Source organism: Rhopalosiphum padi, chromosome 3 (assembly GCF_020882245.1).
Source record: "Rhopalosiphum padi isolate XX-2018 chromosome 3, ASM2088224v1, whole genome shotgun sequence".
Taxonomy (NCBI): domain Eukaryota; kingdom Metazoa; phylum Arthropoda; class Insecta; order Hemiptera; family Aphididae; genus Rhopalosiphum; species Rhopalosiphum padi.
The window spans coordinates 48324723-48350799 of NC_083599.1; the positions used below are offsets into that span (position 1 = coordinate 48324723).

General features: G+C 28.9%; 1 protein-coding gene across 1 annotated transcript in view; it reads left to right on the plus strand.

The window, feature by feature from the left end:
* Positions 1 to 19256: 19256 nt before the first annotated feature.
* LOC132927776 (syntaxin-16-like) overlaps positions 19257 to 26077 on the plus strand; it is a 40631-nt gene continuing 33810 nt past the window's right edge. The window contains exon 1 of the mRNA XM_060992370.1: positions 19257 to 19377. The gene's annotated coding sequence lies outside the window, so the exon portion shown is untranslated. The remainder of the gene's footprint in view (positions 19378 to 26077) is intronic.

Here is a 26077-nt window from a genome sequence, read left to right on the forward strand (position 1 = left end):
TTATAAATTAAATTTTGTATAGGTACTTGTATATACAATAGAACAGCGGTATTCAATCTTTTTATACCCGAGTACCAGCATCTAACATTTTCACGTACCACTAGATACTGTTGGACCAAATAACCTTTTTCTTTTTTTTTCTCTTAAACAAATTTATTCGATATATTATTTTTAAGTTAACCCTCTGCAGCAATAGTGGCCATTGGGATGGACTTATATATTACATTTATTTGTATACATTAATATTTAAAAAAATTATATAATATATAACAGTAATGCGTATGTCTTATAAACGGTTAAGAGATATTATATTCTGTTTAATAATTCGACCAATCATTATTTAAGTCAAGAATTTTTTATATCTAATATTATATATAAATATAGGTATACTCGTGCGTAGCCGTTGTAGCTGGCTGGTATTTACTATTTCTAAGTTAAATAACTGTGATAACTTTAAAACCTTTTATTTTTATTTTTTTAAATATAAAAATTTACAATGTGTGCAAAATAAATATAATACCTACGTACGATAAGTAAATGTGATATGATGAGAGAAAGAGTCAAGATGAGCAAGAACGGGTTGTTGAGGGAGTCCATTAGCAGTACCCCCACTTTGAAAGCTAAACGTTTATTTACAAAATGTTAATTTTTTAAGTAAAATTGTTATTTGTATATGTAGTTTTATTACTTTGATGATAATTTTTGTGTTGTTTTGAATCAGCGTGACCTATAATTTTCAACTCTAACTTTGGTCAGGTTTTGTATATTAAAAGTACACAGGAAAAATGCATTATCAGATAATTAATAATACTTAAAATTCCTATGTTTATTAGATAGCACAAAAAACTACATTTTAATATCAACAATTTGTTTTTTAAATGTTATATTTTTTTTTAAATGTTTCATTAAAATTACAAACAACACTTTATACTTTATAAAATATTAGACATGAATTTTTATTTTATTAAAATGTTTTAGCCTTTAGGTATCCAATCAGTTTACGTACAACTTTTTTTAGGGGGACAAGTAGGGATTTTAGGAAGTACGATACTTGCCCCGGATGAAAAATGTGCTCTCAAATTTCAAGACTATTTTAACGGAGTAAATGCATACTTAATTAAAACCCTAATTCGTATACATTTTGAACTTAATTCAACAAGTTTTACGTAAATAATAAATACAAATATATAATGTTTATTTAAGTTTCAAAAAATCAAATGAAATACTCGTAAAAGAAGAGAAAACAAAATATGAGAATCAATCGACTTCTCTTCATAAATGTGAGATAAAAACCGTTCTTTTATTATTTGTAAATAAACAAATAAACAGGCGATATCGTTACAATCTATTCGAAATTTAATGCTTATTCCAGGAATTTCTAACAATTATTCTCGCAACACTTTTATCACGAAACACAATAACTGAGATGTGGTTTATTAGGCACATCCGCCATTAATACAGTAACACAATAACAGAATGTCAATATATTGAATGATCCATATGGCTAACGTTTAACTCTAATTATTCGAGTGATTGGCATTGTCGTATACCATACATACTTACAAATTTAATAAAACTTAATGTTTAATGCTAATAATAGGTAGTTGTAATTTTTATTTTTCCAGTTCTTTTGGTTTTTTCTTTTTAGCGTATACCCTGTACCGGATCTATGGGGGGGGGGGGTGATCCGGGGCCCATGCCCCGGGCGCTAATCATAGAGGGGCGCTAATTTCAAATTTTAAACTTATAATTGTTATTACATTTTATTTTTATTTTTTAAAACAAATTGAATCTTTTGTTTTGAATTACACAAGTATTTCAAATTAAATAGTTTTAATTCAATATAGTCACACTGTAATGATTAAGAAAAAACATTCGTCAAAAAATTATCTGGTTGTGAGTTCCGGAAAAGATACAAATAAAATATATTATGTATCAACTTTACTATAGTATTCATCACCATATCTTATTAAAAATGTATTAAACAGGTATTTTATTAATAATTTGGGAACATTGTACTATCTATAGTTTAATAATCTGTTATACCTATAATAATTTTAAAATTAGCATTTTTAACCTTTAAAAAAACATAATAAAAACAATATATTAGTTTTTAAGTTTTAACTAATAAAATAAAATAAATGTTTACAGAATTTGTACATTTTAATGTTAATCGATGTTACACTCTTTTCTAGCATATTAAAAATGTGTACAATAGTTAGGTACACCTATATAGGAATAGGGTTTTCGGGATGAACTGAATGGTGTTGAGAAAATCGATTTCTGTAGAGATAGTGTTAAGACATAAAATGACATCTATATAGTAGTATTTTGTCCGTACCGAATATAAAATGTAACTTAATTGTAATAATTTATAACGCACATTTATTCAGTAAAATAGTAGAAAATGCGTTTCGTTAATACACACACACACACACACACACACACACACACACACACACACACACACACACACACACACACACACACACACACACACACACAACACACACACACATAAATATGTATATATGTATATATGCATCTGTATCAGTATTATTATTGCCTGAACGGTGAAAGAAAAGAAAGAGAAACAATAAAAGTTTAATTTTCGACGTGGCTAGAGAGAATATTATAATAATAATATTACGTCGTACGTACAACCCAACATTTACGTTAAGATTTACACCGACACATGTTATAATATAATATATTTCACGTCATGTGTACATTTTATTGTGCATTTCGAAATAAATTACAAGTCTTTTTAGTAAGTATATATATATATAAGTATACATAATATACAGTGTAAAACCGTGGTGGCATTATTCCGTGTACAGTTTTATTGCGTTTTTGGTAGTTTTTTTTAAGAAAATCATACAAGGTTCACTTGTTATTGTCACAAAAGATTAAACGTTTTCGCTTTACGGCGAACGATAAATCGAAAAATAATAAATATTAATAACATAATGCGAACCCCACGAAAAAAAAAATAAATAAAAGGTGAGCAGGCACATTATATTTGAGAGTTTTGCCGGAGCCTCCGCTGCATGTTTATATACGTATATATATATATATATATATATAATCGCGTATATATATACGTACCTACAATTTATAAACGTAAAGGTAGGGTAGGTACTACACTCCGGCACTCATCATCTGCACATCGCGGCATTGAAAACACACGATTGGGGTTGGAGTTGGTGGTCGTCGTCGTCATCGTCGTCGTCGTCGTCGTCGGTGTAGGCGCACAAGACATAACAACATTATATTGATATGTCGGTGGGTTATAGGACGTTTGGTATAAGCACACAACAATATCTCGTTTATTTAATATAATAACAGATTCACGGTCTGCGGTTACCGGGCACACTTCGATGCAGGTAGCTGTGGTCCAACATCACACAATGCACGTACGCATTATTATTATTATATACCTAAGTATAAGGTGACCACGTAATGCGTATAATTAAACGGGAGAGGTTTCCGAACACTTACACTAATCTTGGAAAATATTTTACCACCTGCCAAGAATATATTTTATATGATATACAGGATGATTCGCCAAGCACGGTCGCTCCCGTTTTTCCTATATAATAATGAATTTATTCAAATTCTGGTTTTTGGCATTTCTAAGTAACTGTATACGTAAGGGTATATATTTTCAATTATTTCAATTTTTTTATATCATTTAAGGATGAGTGTCCTGTGGTGATATAAAGTTTTTTTTAAATGTAAATCAACCTTTTTTTATTATTGAGCGGATGTTTTTTTGAACATTTTGATATACTTATCCAAGTCAAAATTCAAACTTCAAACATGTAGTTTCTAAGTAATTAAGATGTGTACATACTGGGTAGGCGAAAATAATTGCCACGGAAAAAAACCCCAAAAACAATAAACACACCCCGGAAAAAAACCCACAAAAATACAAGTCTATGCGAATGTTATATAATTTTTCCATTTAATATTTTGTTGATTATAGGTACTGTAATATAATAATAATAATTCATATGTAATAATATAAATAATAGATAATAATCGTAGTCATAACAATAATAATATATATAATACAAGTAAATTTTAAAGCTCAAATAGGGTATACCTTTTAAAAGTAAAACAACCAGAACTCACACAAAATATTTTTTTCCGTGGGTTTTTTTTTCGGAATTCATATACTGCTGAAAGTAATAATCCTTAAAAATGCTTTTAGAAAAATATAAAATTATAATGTTATGTATTTTTTTTTTTTATGAAGTGTTAATTATAATAGGATAATAATTTTTTATAATATTTAGTAAATGTTTATAGATTAATATTATAATTACTATAATTTTCTAATTATCATTACCAGATTACCCCCAAATCTACCGAACCTACATCATTACAGACCTATAATTATCCTCAGTTATCCTAAATTAAATAACTCAAAGTCTACTTGTTTGGATTTTGGTTTAATTATTATAAGTATATAAACATTTAAAAAAGATCATTATCTCAACAATTTCAATAAAAAAAATACCGTTTGAATAAAAAATGTTGTATCAATATAATACACTTCATATTATGAAGAAACTTAATATTTTTTAAATATGAACCATATATTATTCAAATATTTAAGTAAAGACTAAGGATCTAAGGATACTTAAAAATTCCAAACATCAGAATTTTGATAAATTCATTATTAAAGTAAAAAATGTGGTGAGCAAGCTTGATGAATCACTTTGTTTATAGTGTTGAAAAAGAACGTGCTCGTGAACGCGCGTTTATTGCGTTTACGTTCATATTTTGCAAACGTCACTCACTTATATTAAATATAAACGTGAACGATATTCATATTTTCAAGGAACTCGGATGACTTTTAGGTCGTTTAAAAGAAATTACTTTTTTTAAATTTATTTTTAATATTATTATTTATCATATCGACATCTTATCTACATGCGGTAATGAAAAATGCATATTATTATATTATGTAATATTGAAAATTGGTTTTTTAAAAGCTTATAATATCTTTAAAAAAAATTGTACGAACCATATTATTATTTAATATGAATGAAAGCATTGTTATGAAGATTATAAACAATTCGTTATAAATAAAAAAAAAGGGATATATTCAGTGGTGGATTTAGGGGGGTGCTTGCGAGCTGAACATCCTCCGCTCTGCGTATTTTTATTAAAAATTACTAATAATTCGCCAATTAAAAAAAAATAAAATATGTTTAATTGTTTATAATTTTTGTATTAATTAATTATGTTTAAGTACCAAATTATTAATTTTTTTCCCCCAAATTGTACATAATAAGTAGGTACTTTAGGACTATTATTATTAACAAAATAGCACCCACCATAAAAAATCCTAGATCCGCCACTGGATATATTTATTTTTAATTAACCACAACTATATTATTTGTAGGTATATATTACGAAATTGTCCAACACACTATGATATTTAAGTATATCTCTTAGTCTGCTGTACCTATAATTTATTATTTCGTTTTCAATAGTATAATATAATATCATAAGCTATTAATTTAATATTTTATGCCGTCGCGGATAACTCTTTGATCGCGTCTTCTGAATTCAGTTTTTATGTCGCATAATATTTTATTTAAACCTCTACATAATTTGTCATATGTATGCGTTGGTACTGTACTAATTATTAATTAATTTGAAAACTTTGAGAGCATATCGCGTTTATGGTAATACGGCACTGTCGCGGTTATGCAAATCGAATGTACCGAAATTATTCGCGTATATATGTTTATAAATTTATAATATATCCGATTGGATTATATTATAATATTAAATAATATACCAGGGGTGACCAACACAAATGTTCGCGAGCCACGCGGATAAACACTATGGTACCAAGAGCCAAAATGTATGTAAATACATTTTATAAAATTTGATACATTTTTAAAAATTTATAATAAAAAAAAATTAACTCCAAAATAATGATAAGTAAATTTTGATTTTATAAATAACAATAAGACGCGAGCTGAGCTGTATCTGACTATGACGAGAACCGCAAGTTAATCAACTATGATGTTATATACCGTCATATACGTATAATATAATTATGATGTGGAACTCACTGGTTAAGAAACTTTGGTAAATTTACTGGTAAATATACGTACGCACAAATCTGTAAATTAGTAAATTGATTAAAGCATTTTGTTTCATGCCATTTTACCTACTTAACCTATTTGCATACACTATCTAAAATTGTACCAAATATACTAGGTACCAAAAAGAAAAATACAAGCAAATGCGGCCAACGAAGGGGGGAGGGACATGGCCCCTGTGGCCCCCCTGGATACGCCACTGATTAAATGTATTCTACAATTCAAATCGTATAAATAAGTTATAACAGTATTAGTGATCACGTGTGTTTAATAAAGTATTTACATTTTTAATATACTACGTATTTACAGATATTGAAAAGTAAGCATCATATTATAGTTCTAAACATTACCGAAATAGCTTCTTAGTAGATATCTTGATTATAGTTATTATGTATATTAACATATATAAAATTAGAAGTCACTCGATTTTAAAAACGGTAAATAAATTTACAGCCAATTTTACTTTTACCTGTAAAATACTAAAATGTACAGGGTAAATTTGCCAAGCTAAAATCTTTAAGTATAATGTTTCATTCGAAAAATGTTGTTTGCGACTATATCTATTCGTTTTTTAGCTCTTAATAATATTCTTAATGTTGGTATTGTTTAGTGTTTAAATATACGAACAACACACGACGTTATTATTTTTACTAATAATATAGTTGTTTTATGACGTATCTTTGTGAAATGATGTAGAATATAAGGCTAAAGACACGGAAACGTAAGCCTATAGAACAGAATAGTTCAAAAGGTTTCCGGGCGGAATGACAAAACTTAAACGCATTGATCTTACGTTCGAGCAGTTTATTGTATAGTATTTTAATCGGAACAAGATAAAAAAAAAAACGATACGAGAAAGTGTTCTGAACGTTTCACATAGTTTTTAAATTGATTCAAAAGTAAAACATTTCGTTTCCAAGTCCTTTGCCTATGGTAGAAGTACTCTTTTATAAAGTTTTGAAAATATATAGGAAATATACCCATATATAAGCCATTTTTAAATAATAATATTAATATTTACCAACGCCTACAGATTATGTAGTAATATAATGATGGATCTTAAGTATTGATGTAATTTACTTGATCTTTTTCTGTAAGATATTTTGCAATCGCGATACAGATTAAACATTTTGAAAAATGATTATTTACTACATAGGTACGTAAAAATATATATATCTAAAATTCGAATTACTGTGAACTGTATTCATTTAACAATTATTTTTAAACTAACTTTTGAATTTAATTTAATGATATTTGTCATTTAAGACGTTTGAATTGTAAATTTATTTATTCAATGTTATTCATACCAAATTATGTTTACCTTGATTTAATCGAAATAATATTGAACATTGAATAATTTTTCAGAAGAATTATATAATATCTTTATTATCTTTTAAAAAAGAAACTATTGGTATGGGTATATTTTATAGCCTTATAGGTATAAGTAAAGCAGTTATTGTGTGGTTGTTTGCTGAGTTTAATAAAATTTGTGTTTTGTTCGGTTGATGTCAGTTTTCACAAATACTTTTTATTTTTATTTATTCCTCAAAAAGATTATGTGCCCCACTAAACAGAATCGTATGATGGCCATGAGTTCACAATTTGTATAATAAAAATAAAAATAAAGTATATTGTATAAAAGTTATTCGAACAGTAGATATAATCGTACCATTAAATATTTAAATATATAAATACTGTAAGTAAATATATTTAATTAAATTATTTAATGAAGTTTATTAAAAATAATAATACATTAATACATTTGTTATCTTATATAATATAATTTTATTAATAAATTATTGTCCTCGCTGTAAATAAGATTTTAATCTTTAAAAAGTTACTATAATATATTAATGGTAATTATTTGTAAATGTTTAGACCTGTATAATAATACAATTAAAATGATGTGGATTGTGTTAGTTTTTTATGCAATTCAATTAATTCTTAAATTTGTATTATTATTAATTATTCTGGTATAATATTACACCTACTTTTCATGAAAATATAATTTTAAATACATTTGGCAGTGCATAAATAATATAATACCTATATAGTTACAATTATTATACGTATATATGATGTTTATATACACTCAACGCAATCAATGGTTTCACTGTAACTGTAAGTCTTATTGTTTTAGTGTATATTATACAGAAAGTTTACAATGTCAAAGACTATAGAGTCTGTCAGACGATACACCATCATGTTTAACCTTATATCAACTTACTGTGTTTGAAATAATAACGCAATTATATGTTAGCTGTATAAATAACATATACTATAATATAATATCATAATCACTGAAGTAAAAAATTGGCACTGCAATTATTTCATATAATAATTATTATTAATATGCGTAACAAATTATAATAATAAAATTGTCCCAGTTTCAAACGTGGTATCTGAGAATACGGATTTTTGTGTGTTGGGTAGTTAAAATATAAAATATATCGTCGTGACGACACGTACAAAAATTAAATTGTTAATAGTGTTATAAATGTTATAAATTTATAATACATATGTATAATTATATATAGTTGTCAAGAAATCGCTCAATTAACGATACACGACAAACATAAATATATTTTTAATAACGATTTGTTTATTATGTACCTATTAATGTTTTGTAATGTGTTTAAAGTCCGTTAAAAGTTCATACCTCTTGATTTGATTTAGTACTAAGTATTTAAAAACTCACATCAACTTTATTTTACCGAACGCTTAAAAATGTAAATCACAATATCGTTTGCACAAACTAACACAATGTTTAGCCTACAAAATTATGTTATGCGTGTTTTGGTTATTAATAATATTGTACTGCCTACCTATTTGAAATAATATGATGATAAACAAAAATATACACGGAAATACTCGACTTTCATATTATTATAAATTTTAAGTATCTGCCGATATAATTTGTCGCCAGTCGTTAAAAAAACCTAGAAAATTGTTTTGTTAAATGTTTTAAAACTGAGCAGTTTATGAACTATACCACAGTTTTATATTATATATTTTATAACAACCGTCGAGTATAAAAAGTCAAACAGCCTGCGGCAGGTATAATATTATGGTTTCAATATTGTACAGCTATCGGCTTACTTCCGGATTATGATCTCTGTTACTATACTATACGGGAGGACATAATAATATTATTATTATACACTTCGAAGAAACGGAAACATAATAATAATTATGAATCGAAAAAAGTATATAATACGATATTGTAACGCGATAATACCGCGACACCAGTGGCAGTGGAATAACAAGTCACAAACACGCCGCGAAAACGGCACAATAATATTATTATTATTATGATCTGTGATATTTGTGTGTGTGTGTGTGTGTGTGAAACGCTCGCGGAATATTGCGAATTACACGAATTTTGGTGTCGCATATTATGCATAATCTGCGGGGAAAGGAGCGAGCTATATACGCCAACGCAGCATATCTTTGCCGAACGAAGTATGTTCGGGACGAAATGTGTTTCGTTGGAAATATTTATACGAAAAATCCAGACCGAAAATATAATGTGTTTAAAAAGGTTCAAGAAGAATTACGAAATAAATTCCACCGGGTAAAAAGGGTCCCGCGACTGCGGAGGTGGGTCCCCGTTTAAAATAACACCGACAGGTGAGAACAAAAGATTTGCCAAAGAAGTTTTATTATAATAATATTATTATTATTATTATTATTATTATACCCTTTTAGGCGTGTATAATGCGTATATGCGTGTACGTATATATATATATATATATATATAGGTATACAGTGTACGCGGTAAAAACGTTAAATCAACTGTACTGGCACACATATAGGACCGTATAGGTACCGAGCTTATTATTATTTTTCTCTGTACCAGCGGACGAAAATGAATATAATATAAAAGAATAATTTTTTCACATTATTTTTAATTAAAACCGCGTGTCCGCTGTGCCGTACCCGGTGATGACGGCATGACGAGGTAGATAATTAGATGTGTACCACCAGCTCCATACCGACTATATTATAGTGTTATAGACAATAATTGAATAGTTATTAATTAATAATAATAAATATGATATTATGATGCATTCATGATAATTATTTAATCTATGTGTACACATCTGCAGCCTGCACACGCGATGATAAAACACACCGAGATAAGACATTATACATATTACTGTAGAATAGGAAGTATTATTATAATACTGTGCGACATTTATTTTTATTTTCTACGCATAAACAATCGATTTCGTCGTTTCGAGTCACACAATTTATACTGTTTATTGATCATTCACAAATACACATCAGTTATCAGAGATCAAGGAAATACAATAAATAACAATAATATATTAAACTATAATACCTGTAATAATATTATATAGAACGATCCTCCAAGCCTGTCTCACTGACAATCACCATATTATTTTTTTATTTAAATTCCGATCTTTTTTTTTCAACTTTCGAGTGTACTTAAGCACCATACTTCAATTGCAATTTTTTATTACATTTATATTTTATATACAGACTTATTTTTTTCGAATAGGAAACAACAATATGTTTTTTTGCAAATTGTTAAGAATATAATTTTTTTTTAGAAACTTTAATATATTATCTAAATCAAACAAAATGCGTACAAATATTTTTTGAGTTAATAAAATGTATATAATATAGTAAGGACAATAGTTCTTAATAATGGTTTTATAAAAATATAAAATAAATAACATTGAATATATTATGTATTTTACAAATCATAAAATCTCATCGAAAAAAAAAATTGGTAATTGGCCACAGGATACTCCTTGGGTGGTATATATTATACACATCTAATAGTAGTTTAAATGTTTAAAATAATATCAAAATTTTATAATACCTAAACGTTATTATCATTATTATAGGAAAACACGGCATGGACATGCTTGATGAATCGCCCTTCATGTAATTTAAAATATTTATATTTTATCAAAAGAAGAACAAACAGTCGAATACAATATTAATTAGAATATGTATTTAAAATATGATTCAAGTGTCACGGTTTAAACCTCTCAGCATCATATTTTGACTTTTTTTCTGAATTACTCAGTACCTACCTATACGTATAACTAGGTAAATAACATTATTATATTATAGTGATACGTCCCCTTAACAGACACCTCTGAATAGCGGACGTGGGACTGTGACGTCATATGCACTATTTTTTTTTTATAGAAAAATCTTTTAATAGTTAATACTGAACATTCTAAATCGCTTACATTTTTGTAACATTTTAATTATTGATTAATTTAGAACATTTGCGTAAATTCAAATTTAAACTATTGAGTGAAATGAACCATTGTTTACTGTAGTTTATAGTTTATATTTTTATGCGCCAAGGCATAAAACAATCTAAAGTAACAGATAATTATTTTCAAAAATGTTAGTCTTATATCTAAAACTAATTTCTACATATTTTCATCAATTATTTTTAATTTTTAAATATTAAACATGTACCTGCAGTATATATATTATAAATAGTTACCTTTATAAAATATAAATCTATTATATCAATATTAATTATTATACCTAAAAATAATATATACTTCAAATTAATCCCCAGGTTCCTCAAATATTGGACTCCTTCAAATAGTAGACGAAACGAGAATGTCTCTTATTTAGAGATTTTATTGTATTTAATTGTTATAGAAGATCGCCATCGTTTTGTATATGCGCTGTAGATGAGTGAGTGGGACGATATTACATGACGTATGAGGACGGTGTTCGTTTAGGCGAGTTTTATATAATTTTAACCAAAAAATGGTTATTTTCTTTGGGTGGCTATCGTCATTTATATCGTCTAGGAGAATGAAATTATTTTTAAAAGCGTGAGTCATATGCACTAACTACTGTCTTAAATGACTCGCACGTGGTCTTATTTTATTAATATTTTACTTTGGGTTATTATATAAAATATTACTGTATAGGTGCCAATGTTTTTTTATAGTTAGAGTTCATCTATATTAATTAGGTAATAATTATGTATATAATTGTATGCGATTTAATTTCAGTTTTTTAAATTTTTTTTTAGTAGGTTAACTAATATATACTGTAATTTATTTAAATGTAGATTAATTATTCACCTAATAAATCTATTTATACTTATTCGCAGGTATTTGCGAGTATTATTTAAGTATAGCGCGTAAAAAAAAAAATGTAATTGATAATGGTAATTTTTTATTAGGGCATTATTGCGTAATAAAAGGTAATTTTTGATAGTTTTTAGGGAATTTAATCCAGGCCCTATTCGTCTTTCTTATATAATATACTTGTAGTGGTATAATAATATAACAAACACCAGTATTACAATATACTCGTATATATATATATATTATTATTATTATGATTGCAAATGGTATATTATAAAATGTATAACACTATTTGTCTTAACGGTGCTCGTTTCGGGTCCATTTGCCTAAACGCGTATGTACCTATATAAAATATGTATGCTGTTAATAATAAATAACAATACAAAATATTATGCAACTCTCTCGAACGCCGTCTATTTATTTATCTGTTCAATACAACGACGCATGTACCTACCTAGTAAAGGTATATTATTATTATTATATACGCCCGCTGACCGTCGTCGCCCGTACAACAGGTGTATGTAGAGGTTACCCCCACGCGGCGCACAGTACTTAACGTTACGGTTTCGGCCGAATGTGACGTTAATAATACTAAAAAAAAAAAAAAATCTTCGGTAGGTACGTCATACGTACATAATGCAATATAATATAAAACCAACTGCACGCGGTGAAATTTCGGGCGTGTACCAGTTGCCCTCGGGTCGAATATATATACATATATATATATACTATCGGTGAATAATAATAAAAAAATAGTACCAATTGCTGTATTGAATACCTATTTTAATGTTACGACGGGGTCATAGCGCCAATATTGCTTTCGTGAACTATTTATGTAATATTATTATTATTATTATTATATTATATTATTGTCGGGGCCGGGGGAAAGAACAAAAACAAAACACGAACGGCCGTATAATTTATCGCCGTGATATCCTGTCGGGAGGCAGGTAACCCATATCGTAATAATAAATATCCATCGGAGCGGTCCAAAAAATTAAATTTTACGAACAATCCGCACGACGATTGCTTTTTTATTTTCACATCATAAACGCCCGCGTAGGTTATAATAAGTATTAAAAATATATCACACACGCACACACACACTCGTGGCAGGTGCGCTGCAATAGTATGTGTATGCGACTGCAGAACGGACGAAATTTATTCATTTCTCGAGTCCTCGTGGCCGAAAACGTTAATATTTCGGTGTGTTCAATACAATGTAATACGCGTCCTTATGCGTTATGATATACGCAGTATATATAGGTATGCGCACATTATATACAGGGTGATTGACTGGACACGCGCATATACTTCTGTTTTGTCCTATCGATAATGAATTTCATCGAATTTGTAGAATTGTGTAGTATACTTGACGAGCACCATATCTTCAAACAGGATTTTTTTTCTCGTGCCTTTTAATGATATTATACAGAGTGTCGCGTGTTGACGCCGTGTTTTTTCACAAATGAAAATCACTGTTTTTTCTTCGGAAAAAATTCTTTTTGTGGATTTCGATTCATTCAACTGCACTATATATATATATATATAGATCCGATACTACACCGATCTTATGTTTTTGTCTTTAAGCGCACGACATTCTAAAGTTTATACACTAGTGCGGGGGCGCCGAGTACATGGGGGCTCGGGGGCTGCAACCCCCAATAAGCTCGATATAAGGTGGAGCTCAGCCCCCTAAAATTGAAATCGCTAATACTATTAAAATTTTATAACATATACAAAACAACAAATAACTATATTTTAGTAATCGTTTAACGATTAGTAATGTTTATAGTAATTATTTAGGTAAAACTGTATACGTGTTTATAAAATACAGTGAGTGCCCCATGACATTTTCAAAGCCTGGCGCCTCTGCACTAGTGAAACACACTGTATATATAATATATGCCGGCACTTGTGTGTTACACTGTTGCACTGCGCGTTGTGTATACGCAAGATAAATCGTATACCTATATAGTATATAATATATAATAAAATATAGCGGCTGCGTGTGTATAGTATAATATTAAATAATATATAATAATATTATACGGCGGTGGGTATATATAGGTAGGTATGTACCGTATACACGATATTATAATATTATTATGCATATCATATATTATACACACATAGACGGTCGGTCGTACACCTATATACTTCCTAACCTATGCAGTATCTACGCCTATAATAATAATAATAATAATAATATCGCATAGTATTACTCGTACGTATAGGTATATGTGCGTATATAATACGATTTAACGCGCGCTGTCTACATATATACAGACGTATATGATATATTATGTGGATGTATATTATATGCAGATATCGGTGTGTGTGTGTGTATGCATCGCGTATATAGATTTTTTAACGCGGATCGATCGGTGTACGATTGATTTCGTATCGAAGAATAACATTATGTTTGGCATTTATCAAAGTGGTTTCTTGCACAAGTCAGCGGTATATAATATAATATATGTATTATTATAATAATGCGTATCTATATATATACATTATTATTATATGTGCTCTTGTGCAGTCGATTAATATGATTCGTATATATACGCTTCATGACAACGGCGACCGTCGCCATAGACTAATATATATATATATATATATATATAAGTTTTACGCGCGCACACGACAGAGGTTAGGTGTACCTGTTTAATAATTTAGTAATTAGTGTATACCCAATGAGATCTATTTGTTATGTGAGAATACCATACTCGCGCGTTTGGATAATGTGAATAATTTGTTGAACGGCGGAATGCGTCTGTAAATACTTAACAAGGCATCGGGACTCGGATTTTGTAATCACCTGAAATAGCTATATATATAATATATATATAATGCTACGATATATACACCGTACAGATATTATGCTAATCGTTGTGTAAGAAATTCTGAATGCGCATCGATACGTATAATATCATACGTATATCATATATATAGGCAGGTACCTACCCACATTAAAAATATTTGTTTACTTCGTAGCGTTACACTGCACATAACATCACGCGAGAAGTGGCTTTTTATTTTCTCAATATAATGTACAACGTCGTATTATGGTATATATTATATATAGGTATGTGATGGCTAATGTAACAATATATGTATACGTGTATTACCTATATATGTACATTATACAATATTTAAGTACTCGTTATTTAATCGCTTACTTAATCATTCTGTGTACCTCCACCGATACGATATCGTTCTGTTTGTATACAGTGCGTTAGCTGCGATGTCGATGACCAGATTTTCCCGGTGTCTAATATTCTCAACGCATTATAGGTATTATTATTATTATTATTATCATAAACTCGTGATGTATAATATAACGTACGAACGACGAACATTATAATTTTTGTTGATCACAATAAAATATTGTGTGCAGTTCGCATGCATTATTATGAAATGTTGTGTGCTACGATATCGTTGTAATATTATGCATCACAATATAATACGATATTTTATGAATCACGCGTCACTCGTGTAAACACCGTCGCGTAGTGGTTATGAATTACAATATTATCATATTATTATATACCCACAGGTAAGTACCGTGTCGCATTTAATATAGTCTTGTAGAACTTGTAATATTAAATTGATGCACACCAAACAAATGCGCAATAAGGGCGATTCGTTACTACTCACACATGTGTTTATTTATTAAAAATTACTAATTAGTGGCGTAGCCGTGGAGAGGGGAGACTGGAGCCTTTCCCGAAATGTCAAGAACATTTTAAAATGCTCTGTGAACGTATCACGTAAACCATATTGTTTTAAAATTGCAATTTGTACGAATATGTATTTTAATATAATATTATATTTTATAACATATTGGTGCCAAGTTATACAAAATGTCAAGTACCCTATATAGTTAACAGATTTTAATATTTTTTTTCCATTTCTCCCCTTATTGACTTAAAAAAAAAAACGTAGAATAAAGAAACAAAGAATATTCAATACCGCGCGTTATGTAGTATGGTCGTGGGGATAATGTTTAAGTCTCTCCATAAAAATGCGCACAGAAAACATTACATAAAAACATTGCCAATGGCGAAAACATAAAGTTCGGAAGGGCTAAGACTTCCAAAGCTGTTAGAAGCCTCTTCCAAAAAATATGAATAGAATACAGGTATTTAATTGATAAACATTTAAAAAAAAACACACTGAAACACTCAAGGGGTTTGAGGGCGTGGTACAAAAAGCTGACACACAATAGACTACGAAATTCAGATACGAAATGGCTGATAAATTAAAAGGCTGACACGAGAAATACAAAAATTAAGCAGTAGAAAAATGTATAGGTACATATTATGTTGCACTCAATAGCGTTGTTTTATTTTAATAAAAATGTTTGACTATTTAGGTATATACTTAAATTCACCTATAATTAAGCAGAAAATATGAACGAAACACTATAATATATAATCGACTTGGTGGTAAGAATTCTCTTTAATTTTTTTTTCGTAAAATATTTTTTTTTTTACAGTTGGTATGGAGAACAGCTGAGAATTTATAAAAATGTGCGATTCGTTGTTTCTTGTATTATTTGCAAAAGTAATACTTTACATAGTATGTTTCTTGGAACAGAGCTTTTGAAATAATGGATTTTATACTTATTTTTTTCACCAACAATCGACATGGGCCTTCTACGACATTGGGACGAAGACAAACATGTATATATATCTGCAGGTGTTCACTATAAAGTAGATTACAATTTTATTTCCAGGTTATATAGTGCAGCGTATAACTACGGGGAACCTGCGGTAAAACGATTTTACTAAAACCACTCGTAAAAAAGTTAACATAGCGGGCCAACTACAATACTACATCAGCTTAAGCACATAAAATATTTACGATTATAAAATATTCTATTCTCGGCTTATTGTCATGTTGTCAATGTCCTGCATGGTTTAAAATATGGGTTTATTAAAAAAACGCACAAATATACAAAAATAGGCGCCAACAATTTTTAAATTTAAAACCTAACCATTTAAAAAATAAATTTGTACATCGAATCAGATATTTCCGAACAAATATGGAAATACTCCAAGTCCCCAGCCCTATATAGTTGTACCGGATTCCATATTTGAGCTTACCCCATACAACATAATATAATTATAATCACAGATCCTCTGAAATCAAAATCCTTGCTGCGTCAAAAAACTATATGTACAATATTGCGTTATAAACTTATAGGTATTATACGTTTATAATATTGTGTATAATAAATATATATATGTATTCTAATGTCTAGACGATATAGTTTGCAGTCAATCATCGTCGTAGACTTGTAATGCAGTAGCCTAAAACGTGTACATGCTCATATAATATTTGCACGTACTCGTGTAGGCTGCACATACGCGCTGGCCCATAAGGAATGGTTTTTTCCTTTTTAGAAATCTCTTTAAAACCACACTACAAGTTATTATTATTCACAGCATCACATTACAGGAATACGTATACAGTAGCGTCGTCGACTATCAGCTCGTCACTAATTTTATAAACATATAATTCATTTTAAATACACCTTAAGCACATTTAATGTCATTCCAAAAATGATGTGCTTGATTTTTGACCTATATAATCCGAACTAAACAAAACAGTATGGGTACTTTCGATCATATCAGCTATTACTACAGTCCGTAATCAAACACTAATGCGTACACTGTTCGACTGTACAATGCTTATTATCGGGGCTAAGGACTTTTAATGTAAAAATAATTCAATAAAAACAAGAAAAATGCTCTATAAAAAGTGTATCCGGTGAGTATATTATTTGAAATAAAAAAAATATATTTTTGAAGTTTATTAAAATAAAAAAAAAACAAAAAAAATTAAAAATTAATTTATTTTTTCGTCGTCTACATCGCGCGTAATACGCGTAACGAAAACGTTTGCCGGATGCGCACGATATTCTATGGACAAATTGTGATGGACAACTGAAGTTCATATCCTACACGCGTTGCGTGTAATATGTAATCGGCGTGCGTGGTTTTGTCATGTGCGTTATATCCAACATCCGATTATGTTTTTCTCGACAAATATGAAAAAACAAAAAGCTCTCAGCCCAGCCATAATATTTTCTATTATACTTAAATGGGGTTATACAACTGTGTGGATATTTTTACTGGAAATTAGTGATGTTTACTTCAACAGTTGCATTCATCCGGACCGTCCGTCGTTCTAATAAAGTGTTGGTACGGGTTCGACAAAAATTTAATCTTCTTCTCCTTCGACCGATACGGAGAAAAAAACAGCTGTGTCGAGTTTGACGATATTTTGGGTATCTACGCTTTCTTTCGCGCTAGGTAAGCGAAAAAAACCAAAGTCTGCGACACGCAGAAACGTTAAAATATTATGATATTATGATATTGACTATATTTTATCTTCGGAGAATTTTTTTTTTCCTTTTACTCAGCTATCTATAGAGCCCTTTGGCCTCCGAAAGCCCGATAGATCAGTGTTTGCGAAGAGGGTATAATATTATACGTTGCCAACAAACGTCATATTACAGTTTCACCTCACGCCCGAAGGCACACCCACGCGCTTATACTTCACGTCGCCGTTCACAATACATATACTTTCACGTTGATAATAGTAATATACTTTCTCGGGAAATCTAATTTTGTCGGTGCGCTCTGATTTATATACATATAATTACATATAAGCGATAATATTTATTTTAGGGGTATGCAGGAATTTAGTGAGAGATGCCACGAGGAAAATGGTCTAATATATCTTAAAATCCAACCAACTAATCCCTAAAATAATCACGATATTAACACTATAAAAAAAAGCCAATCCTATTATAATAGTGTGCTATATATTTTATTTTATTATATTTTATTCATCGATAATCATAATGCGTAGGTTACTATATATATTGATGATTCATAAAAACAATATTATAAATCGTAGACAATTGCGCAGCATATTGTTGTTGTTTTGTTTATTAATTTACGTGAATAATAATCAACAAGAGAGAAGAGAACCACATTCTGTTTCTTATAATAACAACAATTGTACAATACGGAGCACTGATAGCTGATGCGTAGTTTTATTGAAGAAAAATCATTTTTGAATCGAAAAAAAATAATTCTGAAAAAACTAATTAGTGACAGCCACGGATAAAGGTAATAATTAATAATATAATATACATTAAATCGTATAGTGATATCGATAAGCAATATTATTAAATAATTAATAAAAGGTTAATATTATTATAATATTATATTTTTATTGAACTTTATAGTAACCCATACGACTGTTTTGACATTTTGTCATGTTTATTTGTAGCTTAAACCTAGCTTAAGCCTTAGCATAAATTAATTTTGACATTTCCTATGAACCTAGCACACTTTGTGCGCATGACTATGATATTTGTATCGATCGAAGAGTGTTCGTGTCGACCATCATGAGAAAAGTGATGTTTCCCGGTACAGATCCTTCATCCTTCGATGGTACAGAAATCTGTAAAGTTTGTGTAATAATATAAATTGAACCAAGTAGAACCCTTTGTGACTTGCATGCAATTTTTAATTTGAAACCGAGACAAATCAACTTTTCAATAAATGCATATTTGACAAGAATGATGCTAGATAACATTGTTTTTCATTAGTAAGTTGACCACATTTACACATATTTTTTTATAATTTTTTTTTGTAAATAATGTTTTTATCTAAATTCAAAAATAAGACATTAATTTGTTACGAAACTTTACTACGAACTTAGCAAATTAAATTTATTGTTTGTTAATTCTTAAATTCTAACTTAGCAATCTCGTATTCAATTAACTTAGCTTAACTTGACAAATATATAATATATTATGTATTATTATTATAGTAACTGATGATATAACAACCAGATAATATCATGTTTTGGTAAAATAATTTTATTAAAAAGTGTATGATAAAGAAAAATACGATATTGAAAGTAGGCGCTACAAAATTACTTATTCGATACCAATAAATGAATTAAGCATAATTATCAGTGAAATAATGCATACGTATAGCATACGTTTGTAGCTTAATATTATGTGAACTTGCGAGAACGCACTAACACTCGTATGTGTTGTTTCAGCTGTCTTACAAGTTACAACATACCAAATTTGTGTTCAGTAGTTCCAACTGTGTTTTGTTTGTTTTAATATCAAAGAGTGAATTTGCCTATAATCAAAATTGAAGTTAACGAACATTATCTGTTTTTTACATAAGTATTTAAAATAATTAAATTTTATGCGATTTTATAAGCGAGATTGAACATTTTTTTAAATGTAATAATTCACATTCTGATATCACGCAAAAACGGATAAATTAAAAAAATTAGTAATATTTTTACTTTTAAATTGAAGAATAAGGAATACACTCTTAATATTAAAATTAAAAACATTAAAATGGCTAAATACAAATTTGCCATGTTCACCCAAGACGAAGACAATATATGTGGGTGTGACATCCTCTTAAGTGTAACAAACTTATAAAGTTATAACTCTATCTGGTAATGAATGATGTACTGTTTTTTTTTTTTTTATATACTTTAAATATAATAAAATAATATTTTAAATGCATTAGTTTTTTAGTACTAATTTCATGATGGAGCTCATACATAAATAATGTGAGATTTTTAAACAAATTGACACAATTTTTATAATTTCTATTATGTGTTTAAGAAAAATTATTTTACACCAATACCAATTTAATACATTTTTCAAAATCTAGCTTATGATTTTCTGTTACCTATTTCTATAATTATTATCTTCTCCTAAAAACCTTAATATATTAATCACAGATATTGGACAAAAATAGTTTATGTTATATTTAAAAAGGAAAAACGTTGCATCTATTTCTAATATATAATATTAATAATTAACGATTTGAATATAATATTGTCTTAGAGTATAAGTATGTAGTCATATTTAACTAAGACATATTTAATATTTATAATAACATACATAATTTCATTATTTATTTAATATAACTTTCAAGACAATATTTTTGAGAAAAAAATTATTATATATTTATTATTTTTTTTAAATCTATAACATATATTTTTAATTTCATATTTCGAAGCGTAATATTATTATAGGAGTGTTACCGTTTAAAAGATTCAAATTTCGAATGAATAATTTGTCATTTATAATATAAAATATGAATCATTTAAAAACTATTCGTTCAAAATTTGACTTATACACATATATCATATATTCGTATATCGGAATACTCCGAAAAATATTTTCTTCTGGAAAAAAAATAGTAAAAATTTAATTGTTTTCATACTTTTGATTTTTACGACTTAAATTTATAAAAATATTTTAAAAATAGTTAATAGTTTTTGAAACAATGAATATTCTTACATCATGTTACCTACATACCCATGTAATAAAAAATAAAATGTTTATATTTATAACATTATATAAACACAGCGTACAAAACCAATAAGATCTTTCTATGTAATCAGATCGCAAACATAAAACTGTATAATACCGTAGCGATTAGTTTATTATTTCCGACGTCTTCAGCCATTATAGTATTGTATACGCACACGGCTTATTATTATTACGCCTACTCGTGTTATCGCCGTACAGACCTGACAAATATTTTTTAAATAAGTATTAGACATTTATTTTTCGTATATATTTATTCAATCTAATTCGGTTTGTTATTGCAGCCGTTTTGGTCCCCGTGTTCAAGTGAAATATTATATTAACGACGATGTAAAATCATTATCCACCTATAATATGTGTTCACTGTGCGTTTAATAAAATAATAATAATATTATGTCGTACACTGTATCCACTTAGTGATGCGCCTCATTAAAAACGCTATATAATAATATACATATACATAATATTATAAATACCTGGTATATCTGTGTACACGGCGATGCCGGGCCGGCGACTGCCTCCATTCGGTGCCGCTAAATGCACATAATTATGCATATAAGAAGACATTATAATAATGTTCTAGAAACTATAGCGTGTCTTTCTGAATGGGCAGAAACTCCTCGTGGTTTTCTCATAAGCGCATTTAACGTATCGGGTCGCCGATAATTTATCGCGGTCTATAGACGCGCACGTAACATACGTATACGTTGAATAAAAAACGTGTTTGATTAGTATAATATATTATAATATTATATAAACGTTCCTGTCCCACATAAGACCGTTTCAAGTGCACACACAGTACATGGTATACTCTCGTATAAAGCAGTAGATACGCGAGTACTCAAAATAATTGAAAACCGATTTCCGGCGAGGTATGAATAAAAAATACACGCACAATAAGGACGCTGATAGGTTTTTTTTTTTTTTGGTTTCTGAACGGAGCGAGAGAGTTATTTTATTATGTGGCGTATAATGAAAATATTGAATAAAAGTAGAGTTATGTACTTCTAATAAAACCATTGAGTAATATCAATCGGTTTGGATTCACTGAACCTATGAGTAGACAACTTTCTGATATTTTATTTATTTATTTAAGAACTATACTATAAATATAGTTACATTGATTGTCCACGCATTTATTATCACTTTAATTTACCCTATGCTTTTCCCGAATCGACGATCTATTTTTTGTTCTCCCGCTACCGTAAGAGTTTGTGCAGATTGTTTTTTTCAGATGATTTATTATTAGATACTCAACTAATAAAACATCTACATCAATGGACTTTTTTGATTACGACCGTAAACAATTTAAGTTATTATACTGATGTTAAGAAATAATAATGTTTAAAACATATTTTTTTTTTATTTCAATATTTTTTAATTAATAAACATCATAAATTTAAGTTTTAGTAATTATTATTTTGCAGTACTTTGTAAAGTTACAATTTCGGATTAAGGTCCAAAGGTTTATAACGACACGTTTACCGGTCTTTGTAATTTAATGTCAGTGTATTTAAATCATAAAATTATGTTTAAAGGACTTCCGCCTGTAAAATGTATTAATAAAAAAATTAATTAATAAATAATGTAAAAATATGTAATCAAAAGTCCGATTTTCATTGTTTACACATTGGCCCTATCTAAACTTGTAATAAAATAAAAAAAAAACTGTCAATTATTTTATAGTGCTTTTATGTCAAATTACCTACTCTGCAGATATAAAGGTGTTGGAACGTTTGAACTTTTGAATTTTGAATTTTTTATTAATTATATTAGTATTGTTGCGATACTGTAGATGCGTGCTCAACTCGCGACCCGTGAAAATATCATAATATTAAAAATTATAATTTAAAAAATGTTTTGTTAATAAGCTTTTAAGAATAATTAAAAAATATCTTACAATAATTTCTAGTTTCAATATAAAAATAATAATATTTTAGATTTTCGAATATTCAACGGAAATAAATATGTGCGAATTTTGTGAAAATGCGAACCTGCAGTTTTTTTTATGACAAAATCAAACTGTTAACTTGTGCGGAAATATCTAGTGTACTTTAAACCTTTATTGATGTAAACACAAAAAGACGACTGCCAATCCGAACGATATTGGATTTACGTCTGCAAAACGGAAAACGAGAAAAAGATAGATTTATTTCAGCTCGGACGGAGTCGGTTAATACACAGCCATAATGCGATTTAAAAATAAGAAAAAAACACTGTTAATAATAATAATAAAGACGGTATAGCTGTAGCTATAGTGCGTACACGGTTGTTGCGTCACTGCGCCACTACCCGAAATCATTGTCCGTGATAAATAATATATAATATAGCTGACATAATATATATACGATATTATTATGTTTGTTCAAAGTTTCCGTAGACCGTGTATGCACGTCTTGCTGCTTCCGCAAATTCTGTCCAAAGTTCCATTCTAACTGTCACATCATAACATATATCTATCTCCCGTAAGTCGGTCCCTCGTTGCATGCAGTCACCTGTTCGGATTGTCGCATTATTAGGCTTTCTTCATTTCTCCTGTACTACCGTTTGACTTGCTTATTTTAGTATTTTTTATATTATGTGTTATGCGTTACGACTTTTCTCGATAAACGCAGCTAATGTTAGTGCAGTTATTAATGTCTTCCGTTCGTAATGCCTATATTATTGTATAGGTCTATGCATTTTTTCTGAAAACATTTCTTTAAGATATTTATTACTTTATTAGAGCGTGAATTCGTACATAAAATTATATATATTTTAATCCTTTTTAAATTCTCGGATTTGTGTCAATAATTTTTTCCAATTACAACAGTTTCGAGCTACTACAGACGACAATTTTTTTTTTGCATAATTCTATGTATTTGATGATAATTCCATTTTGCATAATTCGACAAAATTTAATATTTATGGCATATTGAAGTAAAGTTAAATTATGTACTGTTTGCAAAATCTAATAAATATGTAAAATAATGTTTCGTCGAGTAGAAAATTATAATAATACATTTTGTCAACTGCGTATCTATCGTTTTTTGGTAAACTAATAATAACTATTTTATCGTTGTTAACAGGAAGTGAACTTTAGAGTTCATAATCTTGACAAGAAATTTTGTAAAAAAATATTATTTTTTCTGTGTATTAAGTAGGTATATAATTATGCTGAATACAATTTATTTTAAATTATTTTACACCTAATTATAAAATGAAACATTTAATGTGTATATATATTTTTTTTACTATCATAACCTATTGTTTAATACTTTTGTTACAATTATCGTATAGAATATTGCGATTAGTGCATAAAATGTGTACTCTACTAATCACTTTATTTGGTCGCCGACAACCGGACAACAATAACCCTTACCCGAATCCGACCTAACTTAACCCGCTGCAGGGCGCAGGGGAGTGATGTATTGTTTAATTTCAGTTTCCTCGAACCGCTGATTAGAACTAAACATTTTGTTCGTTGCAAAATATGGTAATCTCGATTTGCAGCAACTACCGAGAGGTGTTATTCGTTATGCGTGCTGTGATTCCTGTGATTCAAATTAGCTCCCGAGTATTTAAAATCGTCGACCTGCTGAATGTATACATATTATATTGCCCTGCGACTATATTTGCATACTCGTATTCCTCGGACGCTTAGTCATGATCGTGTACTTTTGTTTGAGATAATCTGATAATAATAGTACAAATATAATATAATGCGACTAGCTACGGTCTACTGCGGAACATAATATTATGTGTCATATTTCTGCGTAACGCGTTAGGTACGATAATATGCCATTGCGTTTATAATTAACACGTTGTATTATTTAGTCAACTAGATAAGTTCATAAGCTTAAAATAAATTTACTTAATATCAGGAAGTTGTCTTCTCGAGTTTAGTGAATCCAAACCAATTGATAACTAAATGTAATTTATATAGGGGATTCCGGATAATATTTTATAAAACTACCTAGGTAGTTACAATACTAATCGAGTAACATTTGTCCATCTCAGATTTTAAATAGGACATTCCAGGTGTGCTCAATAGTTTGATCAAGACGGTACGACATTCTAAATATTTCGTTGGCTATTAATTAAATGTATAGTGGATACTCGTGTATTTGTTAAATATTAATACCTAGGTATATATAGTGCGTGATGGTGACCTGCAGTAATGCTTAATAGTTATAAAATATTGCAATGCGCGTTGCGGTAGATTCCAGAAATCGGTTATGTATATAGTAAAACTAGAATATTATAATATAATGCGTAGGCATAATATAAATCTACTATGGTAAAAACTAGTTGGACCAAAGGGTGTCCGAGAGAATGCGTTTTTAGTACTATTTACCGTCGGCGCAGCAGTCACGCCTATATAGTTATTTGTAATGAAATTCTAGTAAAAACTAGTTTTTTTTAAAATCTGACCCGCAATAAATAATATACATACCATTATACGAAGTATG